We start from the raw sequence: 11,671 nt of genomic DNA, 5'->3' as shown, positions 1-11,671 counted from the left end.
GAACAGAAGGTTAACGGTGACAAAGAAGAGCATGGGTATAAAGTCAATCAACCAGAGGAAATAAAATTATATGGAAAGAAGCTCAACCTTTCTGGGGATGCTTCATTCTTAAGGTGGAAGAGTTATAGTGCAAATTCTCATGTAATACAAGAAAATACGGGTGCATCGTTGCTAAGAAAATAAACTGGACAGTTTTGGGAGCGATTTGTCATCATTTTTAATGCTTAAAAGTATGTTTTATGTATGTTTACATTAGAACCTTAGCTTGTAATTACAGTTATCCAATAAAATTTCTGAAAACTTAATGACATATGTTTTTAACTCATACAGAGTATACAACAGTTTAATACATTTATTATTATAAAACTTATAACCAGTACTAGATGTTCTAATAACGATATGGAACACTTTAATAACAGTTATTGCTATTATTTCGTAAAGGGTATAAAAAACGTTGTATACTAATTATACAATAATTTAATAAAGAATAAGGTTTATAGTCACTATACAACTGTGCTAGCAATACGCGTTTTATATCCAATATTCACCTGTTTAACTGTCAAATATAGTATACAATGGTCTTATAATGGCATATAGAATTCTAATAAAGAATAAAACGCATTTCTTTCAGTGTAATGAAGGACACATATTTATTTTTTAATTCAATACTAGAACTGGATTTCCTTGTTCATACTTTTTTAATGAAGATAGTGTAAAGTTATCAACAAGGCTGAAGTAAAATTCTGGATATATCCAGTTTTCTATTATTTAATTCAATAAATTACGTTGTCTATTTATAAATGCGTGAAAGAGATTTGAAACAAGTTGTTTAATTAATGTATTTTTCTATTTATTTGTTAAAAGCTTTATATGGCTGCTATTTTTTAAAAGGAATATTGGATGTGCTTGTAATATTCTGAACTACCAAAGTTATTATAATTTAAATTTTATATAGATTTTTTCTAGTACATATTTAGGATGTACCAGCTATAACGAAAAATATAGAAATGAATAGCATAAATTCATATGATAAACTACTGATACTGCGTTGATACAGAATTTCGCAAGGATCGAATTATTGTCTAACTTGCTATTTTCAACAGCAGTATTGGACTTGTCCGCATTGGATTTGTCATGTCCTTTCTGTTACAGAGAATTTCAAGGCATATCCAGTTTTGTAGCTAATGATCAAACTTAGTTAACAAACTTGATGATTAATTATTTGCAAAATTAATAATTAGTTACATTTAAAGTGCATTGAAATTAGAGAGCTTTGCCAGCCTCTGATTGCTGTTGGATATCAGTAGCAATTTTTATTACCAGCGTCGATTTTACAGCAGCTGGTAGCTTTTATATCATCAAAATGGCAGAATCAACATTAGCTAGAGTATTAATGTTACCAATTCACATTATACTGGTACAACGATGGTAATATATAAAACTAAGTAGAGCTTACGATATCCAATCAGCCGCTGGTATATTCATTCTCCTGCTGCAGCCATTAACCTAGTGGAAAGCTGTTAAAAGCCAACAGTAAAGCGGCGCTCAGACTAGGCTACTTTACAAGCTGCTGGAGGCTGCTGGCAGTGAACGTCCACAGCAAGCAGCCGCTGGTTTGGGTTCACATTGGTTTTTTTATGGTAATGCTGCTAACGAGAAAATTCAGTTTTGTGTTGAATATACTGGTGAAGTATCTCTTCTGTGACTACAACTAACAGCTACTATCCACTAGCAGCGCGTGCACGAGGGTTCACTTTAGGCGACTCAAGCGCTATTAACAGCATGAAGAAGAAAGCCACGTGATTAACTAGCGCCTACTAAAGTTGTACATGTGCTGCTCAACCAGCTGCTGGTAATTTTGCTCGCCGGCTAGTAAAAACAGCGGCTTGTAGGAGTTAATACTGTGCTGTTAGCAGCCGGCAGCGACCAGCGGCTGGCTGACTGCCATTTAACAAGCGGCTTTAGTGTACATCGTTGTTAACCAGTGGCGGAACTCTCGTACAGCAAAAGGAAACAGTGTGGGGGGAGGAACAAGCCACTATGAGACCCGAAACTCCATCCAGCTCCAGTCCATACTAATATAGCTTATCGCTTCATACCGCACGCTAAATGCTGGAAATTGGCAACCTAAAAAGGATGCAGGGTCTTGTTAGCCGGCATCCAGCAATAAAATTTAGCATGGTAATTCTTCTACTCGGTAATAGGAGGAAGTTCTAGCAGTAGCTTTGTTGCCAAATAACTGCCAAATAAATTTAATGCATTTAATTATGTAATTGAAGAGTTATATGGAACTTTAAGAAAAACAACAAATCATCAATCAGTGAGAGGTAAGATAATGCGTTCACTACTGCTGTTGCAATTTTTGACTAACTTTTTTTGTTTCTCGACATACGAACTTCGGACCTTTTGCATTCAACGCAGAACGGACAATCAGAATCAGGAGTGTGGGGGAGATTTTTTTATTTATTTTTTCGATTCAACGCACCGTTTCCGAGTTTTTTACTGTACACCTCTTGTTTCGGAAATTTATTTTCAACATACGGACTTCGTACTCTTTCCATTTAACGGAGGAGTTTCCGAGTTATAAACACTTTTTTATTCTATGATGTCACAAACAGTTGGTCACGTTTTTTTTTTTTTTCGACATGCGGACTTCGGACGTTATTCACTCTATCACCAATTAGAACTATGGGTGATTTTTTGATATTTCGAGTCATTTCCGAGGTACCTACAAGCAAAAACTGTTTTGTTTTTCTTTCATATATTGTGACGCCCCGTCCTGCCTCACCCACCAAGTGCTCTACTCAGAACAAAGGGCAGATTTGTTTTATTTCCCGCCATTTTCAACGATATCATCATAATTACTTTCATTTGGAAAATTTATAAAAATTGGTAGGTATTTTAATGTTATTTAATTAAATAAATTTTGATAATGTCAAAAAATAAAGGAAAAGTCGTACATTTGTATTTAAAGTTTTTTTCTACCTTTAATTATTAAACCTATAAGTGGCTGTCAAAATACAAAAAAAAACTGTACCTACATTCCGCGACGTACTAATAACCTACCTTGTATATTAAATAAATTTATCATCATCATCAAATATTAAAAAAATTATATTACAAGCTGTTTAAAATATCATTACGAATTTTGTTTATTTGGAAATATATTTTCTGCAGTATTTCAATACCAAAAATTGAAAATAGTATTTAGTATTAACGAAATTTTGATTAAACAACCCAACTGTAACACCGCTGCAGAATATCATCTGAAACTGTATAGGTATTCGTTGATTCTTTCAAAGTAACAGATTATATAAGACAGTATGATAGTTATACCAGATAAGCTCACTATATACAGGGTGTTTCAAAAAGATGTTGATAAACTTGATGAGGTTGTAGAGGACATTGCGGAAGAAAATATTGGTATATAAACCTCTAGTCGGAAACGAGCCGTTTTGGCCCTGGAGCAATTTTTGTCCAAAAACTTAATGTTATTACGTTGTCCCTAAAAGGCTTCGATATTTAAGTCATTTTTATTAAGGATAACGCAAAAATAATAAATTTATAATAATTCTTCAGAAAGTCTTATGGTAGGTTGTTCTTTAGTTTGATGCAAAACCTCTACCTCAATGACCACTGTCCATGCAGTTTCTGGATGTCAACTTCCTACATCCGGTTTAAAGTTTATTTTTTTCTCTTAACCGACGATTGATTGAGGAAAATGTTGTTCGACAAGGATTCGGAAAGCGCTCAGCATCTCTAGCGTTGCATATTGCTTCGCCATAAATAAGATGTACTCGTATGTGTATACTCTTCGAACATAAATTGGTCCAATTCAACAACTTAGAAGCAAAATTTCATCGCAAACAAAACAAATGTAAAACAGTCAATTAGATCCGATCATTTATTACCTGGTAGCTCTGTTAATTTGTTTCACTATTCCTCATAGCGTAACACAGATGACATTGCATGGCTATATTAGATGCGTGCAATAGAGCTTTTATCACACAGTTTTGGAAAAAATCAATTTTTGCCAACATCGTGTGTAGGACATGCAGTTGGTAAACACTTATCAGAAGAGATAAATCTGTATATTTCTCTAATTCCAATGATTTTCTACTGTTAATATCTCAACAACAGTTGAAAACACAAAGAAATCAAAATTATTTAAAAAACATTTACTAGAGCACCACCAAGTGGGTGAACATATAACTAAATTGGGAGAAGTATCTCCAAGAGATAGGCAGATAGAGGTCCTGTAATGATACTGCAACTTAAATATTGACCCCTATTAAATACTTTAACTTCACCCTTCATCTTCTCTTGGAAGTAGGCAGATCGAGAATCTCATTCGGGGATCACTGAGTCGATCCTCGAATCGATCCCAGGAGTAGGCAAATTGAGGCCTCGATATCGTTCAGTCATCCCATCCGATCCTTTTTTCCGTTAAAATTTAACTACCTTCAATTTCTTCAAAATAGTTCCAGAACAGGAGCCGAAACGTCGACATTTAAACAATATAACATTGTGTATACAGTTACATTAGTGATAATAAGGAATGCGTTCTAATATATTTGTCTCGTACATCAAATATTTAGCATTTTTTTGTAATTTGGCTTAGATTTTTTTAAAATTTAAATGGAGTTACCAACTGTAGTATAAATACTCCAAATTATTTATTGCCCATTTGTTCATGAAATGGAAATTAATTTAATCACTTTAACACTGCAACCAATTCTAATAACAAATTAAGCAATAATATAATGAATAACTTTAAAATTTGATCAATGATAATAGTTTGCGATCTTTTTCTATTCCAGAATAAAGAAAAAAATCAAACTACAATTTCTTCATTCATTTCTTATATATCTATCTAACTTTTTACCCATTAATTTTAAGTAAATATTTGTCTGCTATTAAAGAAATAACACATTAAATAAATTTCAAGCATACCTCCCAATATGCTAGACTATTCTATTATTTATTTTTTTTTTTCAGGAATAAATTTAAATAATACATTTTTATTACCTATGCCTTAACAAGTTCTTATGTGTTTTAAATATACTTCGTACGACGTTAACAAATTTTTCCATAAAAATTAATTCATTATATCGTAAAATAATTAAAATGACGTTTTATTGATTCAGATGATGCATTTAAAACTATCTACGTCATCTAGTAAATACTTTACCAATTGGTCAGATTTATCTCTTAATAATTACTAGTCAAGGATTTTTGTTACTTACGTAAATATTGTTTTTGCTGTCGTATTTTCCCGAAACAATTTATAAGGTAGGGTTATTTACAATGCAATGTTCTAGAATAATCGAGCTTTAGCTAATTTATGCACGTCAAGCTTTACGTATTAACTGCATCATTCTTTATTTTTGTACTTGGATAATCCTCGGCCTGCTAATATTTGTGACAGAGTAGATATTTCAAATTCACATATAAATGGGAACATTATTTTAAAGTATAAGTTACATTTTTTTATTTGAAAGAAATGGTAGGTATATGTAAATTCAAATTCCTACCTAACACGATGGCAGACAGATTTCGTGAGCACGTGTTTAATATTGCAAAAGAATTATCTATACTTATTTATTATTACTTAAGGTTATTTCGTCAGCAATGGAGGTACACCCCTTATAATAAGATTCCGTTTTTAATTTATTTCTCACAGAGCATAGAAAAATGCAATGTCTTATCAAGGACTAACCGAATTATTTAAACATCTGCGACTCTCGAAAAGATTTGGAAAGCAACCCTCGACGGTGTCTTCCTGTGGTGTCTTCAGTGTATATTTTTACGGAGTTAAAAATTTGCATTTCAAAAATGTCATTTACAAACTTAGCACACTTAGAAACTTACTTCCCATTTTTCATTAAATTGTTCTGTTTTTTTTTTGTATGAAAAATAAAGTACCTTTGCTTTACAAAAAAAAAAAACAAAAATAGCCAGTGTACAAATTAGCTTTCATTTATACTGGAGAAGAACTACATAATTCACTATCCTTTTTTTCATTGTTTAAATAAATTGTTCATTAAGGATTTGAGACAATAATACATTGCCGTCAACAGTTGTTGCGCTATGCATCTCTTATGTCATTTAATACAAAGGTGTTTTCGTGCACAATATACAATCTTTAAAATGGTAAACTGCACAATTAGCGAAATGTATTGCAGATATCTTGAAGAGGATTTGCCAACAATACTAGAAGAAATCTCTATTTTGTTAATGTAACAAACAAATGTTGCTTGGCAATATTTAGATGTTGCATATCCAAATCATTGGATAGTTAAAGGAGAAGCACAGTTTCTACTGTCCCTAGACTTAAACCCTTTCGATTTCTTTCTCTGGGGACATCTGACACAATTATTTTATGTAATTGCGATTCATAATATGAAGTAACTACGGAATCGCATTATCGAGTTTTGTAGGACATTTCAATAGACTATGTCTCTTATTTTATTTTTTTTAATAAAAAAACGAATTATTTTGGTGAAAACATTCAAGAAATAGAAAAAAGTCTAAGTGAGACGTGCTATATGGCACTTGTGTTGCAAAGCTTCAACTCCGTAAAAAGGCGGTACAATGGAAACTTTCTAAGTCACAGATGATTAAAAATGATTTTGGAAATAAGTGTATGTGGAAGGCCCCTCTTATTTTTTGCAAGAAATCGCTTCTTAAAGCTTTTACAATATTAAAAACATCCATTCAAAAAGTTTCATGCCATGTCAAATGTCGATAAAGTTTTGTATAAAAAAAATAAAAATAAAAAAAGGACTGTTGATGTTTACGTTTTTCAATGTGAAATTTTGTAATTTGTAGTTGTGTGGAATATTATTAGTTAGAAATATTATGTAGATGTAAGTAGGTTAGTTACATATATTTAATATTATTTGATTACTTGATTTTATTAGTAATATACTACTTACTGATTTTGATTAAGGGCCTGCATATACAGAGTGATTCACAACTTATCGGTTGTATGTGTATATATGTGTGTGACATATTAACACGTGTTGTAGAAATGTCTTCAAATAGAAGTGAGCAGCAGAACAATTCGTTAACATGTGACGTGCTAGCATGCGTCAACATATCGTTTCATGTCGCGGGTAAGATTAATTGGTCTGCCAAATATCCGAATATTTCCGATTTTTATTTTTGACGACTAATGAAATTCATAATGTTATCAAATTAAGCCGAATCCCAGTTTTTCATATTATCGATATCCTGTCGATTTTTTAAACTAGTCTATCTTTCTTTTGGATTATTCTTTGAAGTCTGCAAACCAGTTAAGATATTTAAGAAATTTTATCTTTACAAATTTTTCTTACAATTATACTTCTTAATCTGTCCGCTTCCACACCATTGCTACTGGGAATAAAATGGTTTGCGCAATTTTCTTAAGACAGTTGATATTTATTCGTGTACAAAGTTTGGCAACTTTAACCAATTTAAAGACAATTAAGAAAAACCCTCTTTAAGATAAAAGCTAACATCCTGTAGGTCGAAACTGGAAATCATCGTCAGAGTGGACAAAAAAGAGAAAATATTTTTATTTTAATCTTACGGAAAAATCAATATTGATAACAAATTTTTACTTGTTGAAAATAAAGTTCAATGGAAAATTTTAAGTTGACATAAAGTGTTCAGGAAAAAGAAAAATCTGGAATTGATGAAGGAGAAATGAAATGAAAAGAGAACTTGAAAAATTAAGATTGTTTGCATTTTCTTCATTCACGATCATCGCATATATGGTTCATATGTACACAGCGCACTATCTATTTTGTGGTTAGATAATTCAATCCCATATTTCCGATCACTTCCACCATATTGTAAAATTTTAATTTTTCTTGGTCTTGCAACAAACTATTAGTTAATTCCGTTACATTTTAATTAAATTTCTTTATAATATCCATTTTCTCCTCAATTCCACTCTTCTCATCATACTCTTAGCTTGTATAGCACCGGAGAACGCTCCCACGAATATGTTGCATATTAATTGAAGCGCCATCTATCGCGCTTATTTGCTTTGCTTTCTTTCCTACCGGTTTCTGCATGACAGTATTTTAGAGCGTGAGAGTTACATGCATTTTCTTACCGAAAATAATTATATTCTTTATTAAAATTTATTTAGGTTTCTCTAATAGACGTTTTTCTTTGCTGTAAGGTGAATATAACCTATTCACACCACGTATTGAAGTAAGTTATGTAAAAAATAGAGCTTTTTGGCTAATTGGTTAGCAATTTGCATTTTTAAAATAGTGTAGAATATTTTTTTCTGCCTATTTTTTTGTTTCAGCTCTGGTGTGAATCCATTCAATAACATTTTTACTGGTTTGGTGAGGTATTTAATCAACCCTGAACTCACTGAAGTTAACAAATTACATATTTGGTCCCTGGCAATGGTATTGAAATAATTTCTACCGCGTGGTTACATAGTCTTTTAGGTCGAGAGTAGATTGCTCTAATCTTTATTTTTTTTTAATCTGAATGCAACTTACTTTCCTCTTTTCCCGTAGCAACCAAATTAGTTATTCCGCCAAACCAGTTGAATATGTGACTTGTGCAGTTGAAATGTTAGTTTTTTTATAGTTATTCTGAAAGTTCTAAGTAAACCTAAATAAATGTTTTATTAAGAAGATAAATGTTAAGCATACTCGCCAAATAATGTATACCAACTATTTTACAAGATGCGCTTTGCTTATTTACCTTCTAAAATCTTAATATCTGCAATTTTATTTTTCGTCTGAGCTACTTGTCAAAATTGGCATAATTCTACTAGCTTTTTACAACAACATATACCTATGTCATAGACATGTCAGGTTGCTACGTTCGATGTAAATAATCTCACTTTTACACGTTCTCCAGACTAATAAAAACTTATTGTTACCGTTTGCACTTTGGGCAAATGATAAATAGCTGAATCGAAAAGCTTTCCCTCTTACCTACTCCAACTACGGGCTGTACATCTATAATTTAAGCGTTGTAACATTTTGATTTCCAAAAAATTATTAGAAACAATTTATACACACACAAGATACACACAAATTTAAAAAATTATGAAGCACCAAGAGCATCTACAATTAATAAAAATGGCATTTTTTAATTTGTACGTCCTTTGTTCAATGTTTGGCGTAAGTTAATTATTTTTGAAAATTTTTCAGTACTATTCAAGTTGTTTCGGCGCAAGATATAATGAATTGTATATAAATATGTTTAAATTGTATAAACAGACTTCATTTGCAATCGCCAATGTATAATGAATAACTTAAATATTCATATACAGTGGGTCCCCGGATGGGGTGGGCACTTTTGTAAACTTTTTTATTGTTGATTTTTCGATATAAAGCTTTTCTTGATAAAACGTTTTGCTTATCTTGGGAAGCCATGGGAAGTAATCGTATATGTAATAAAACATAGAGGGCGTCCAGAAAAATTCAAAATGTGATATTTTTCCAAAGCAAATGCCTTTAATTTTTGTTTTCGTTAAAAACTGTATTCAACAAAGTTGTTCGAGAACTCAAGAAATGCTTAAATACGTGGTTTAGTCAAAAAAGAAGAATAATCACATTCTACAAATAAGTAGACTCGATTTTTAATTTACTTCAAGCAGACGGAAATTGTAAAGAATAAATAAACTTTTATTTTAAATTTAATAGGTATAATATAAAAATAGAACAATTTCCAGGTTGGTGGTCACATCGTCGGTTTAGGTTTCTTGACGTGTTGAGAGACATATTGCTCTCTTCCTTAGAAGTAACTCTTAAAGTTTTCGAGTTTTTGAAAAAAGCGTAAATTCTCTCGAAACGTCAAGAAACCTAAATCGACGACATGGCACCCGACCCGGAAATTGTTCTACTATTAACTGCCACGGTAAGCCTGCAAACCAAATAAAAGTAGCTTTTCTAATTAAAAAATAGAAATAACAAGTTAGAACTGGAATTTACAACAACAACGAAGCAAGTTCTATTCAACTTGTAAACATCCAAGTAATACTCATTTTTCTAATCTTTTTCTAAATTCCTTATACACAGACGATATCATTTCTTCGTTTATGGTGGCAACAGCTTCCTGAATTATTTGCTTAAGTAAATTAATGTTATTATCAAAATCGGTTGAATACACTTTTTGTTTTAGGTATCCCGATAAGAAATAATCTATCTAATGGGGACAAGTCGGGTACCCGTGCAGACTAAGGTTTTGGTCCATCGCGTTTGATCCACTTGTTCGGGAAGTGAACGTCAAATTTATCACTAGAAGTGTGGAATGTGCAGGGCATCCATCTTATTGAAATATTAGTTTTCTTCTGAACTCTAAATTTTCACTATCTAGTTCTGCCAAAACAAAATTATTGAGAATTATTTTATGATACATTATGCCGCACCAGACATTTACTTTTTTAAACTTTTGCATGTCTTTAGCCCAGTAACTACAATTTTGAGAGGATTGGGAGGTCATTAGTTGTGAATGTTGATTTGTCAGTAAATAAAATATTGTGATAAAAAAATTTGTTTCCAACCAGTTTCTCACCCGTTGTTAAACAAATGTTCAAACGACGACTATTATCTACATCAAGCAATTTATGATTAAACACTGGTTTGAATGGATAGATTTTGATGTATATTAAAATTCTTTGAATATGATGCTGCTAATACCTATGTTTTCTTACCGTTTCCTGAGTGATATCTTTGGATTATCTTGTACAGTGTTCATAACTACAGCAGCAGCAGCATCGTTATCATTGTATTCTTTTTTTATCTTTTCAATGTTCTTTACATCACCAATGGTATCGAATTTTATAATTAGCTTGCCAACTGCTCTACGAGTTACAGTTACATTAAAAATTTATATTGCATATCGATATAAACCCGATTCAGTTCATAAAAATAAATATGTTGGCTTTGACATTGATAAGGAAATATCCATGGTAATTATATGGTGTGTAAGATAGTTAAAAATTGCGGCGTCTTTTTATTTACAAAATGTAATTATTGTTCTTTTCTGACTAAACCCCGAGTTCTTGAACAACTTTGTCAAAAAATTTCACATTTTAAAATTTTTTGGACGCGCTGTATGTTTTATTACGTATTTGATTTCTACCCTTGGCTAAGCAAAACTTTTTATTAAGTATACTTTTCCTCGAAAAATCAACAATAAAAAAGTTTGCGGTACCCCATCCGGAGACACACTGTATCTTTATAATTCTGCAAAAACCTAAATATTACAATTGTTATTCTTTAATATAAAAGTACATAAATACATGTTTGCCTTGTTTAGAGTTAAGGTTCTTAGAAATACATATTTCTTAATTTTGTTGGGTAAATTAAGTGGAAATAAAATTTATTTATTTAATGTGAATTCATTATTTTTTTATTGCTCCGGAAAACAGTCAAATGTTTATTACACACTTCTGAACATATTAAATAAATCTTAAAAAAATAAATTTTGTCAGTCTATCCAATTTAACGTTACGTTAATTTAATTATTAAATAATGATGATGATGAAAAACTTTTTCTCGAAAAATCAACAATAAAAAAGTTTACAAGAACGCGGTACCCCATCCGGGGACACACTGTATTTCTAGAAAACTTCCACCCATATTTTTATTTTTATGCACATTGTGTTCTGTAAAATTGCATTTAATATTCACGTCTAATATAT

The sequence above is a fragment of the Anoplophora glabripennis genome, unplaced genomic scaffold (genome assembly GCF_000390285.2).
Source record: "Anoplophora glabripennis isolate ALB-LARVAE unplaced genomic scaffold, Agla_2.0 scaffold264, whole genome shotgun sequence".
Taxonomy (NCBI): Eukaryota; Metazoa; Arthropoda; class Insecta; order Coleoptera; family Cerambycidae; genus Anoplophora; species Anoplophora glabripennis.
The sequence above is the reverse complement of the archived record's forward strand: the minus strand, read 5'-3'. Positions refer to the sequence as shown.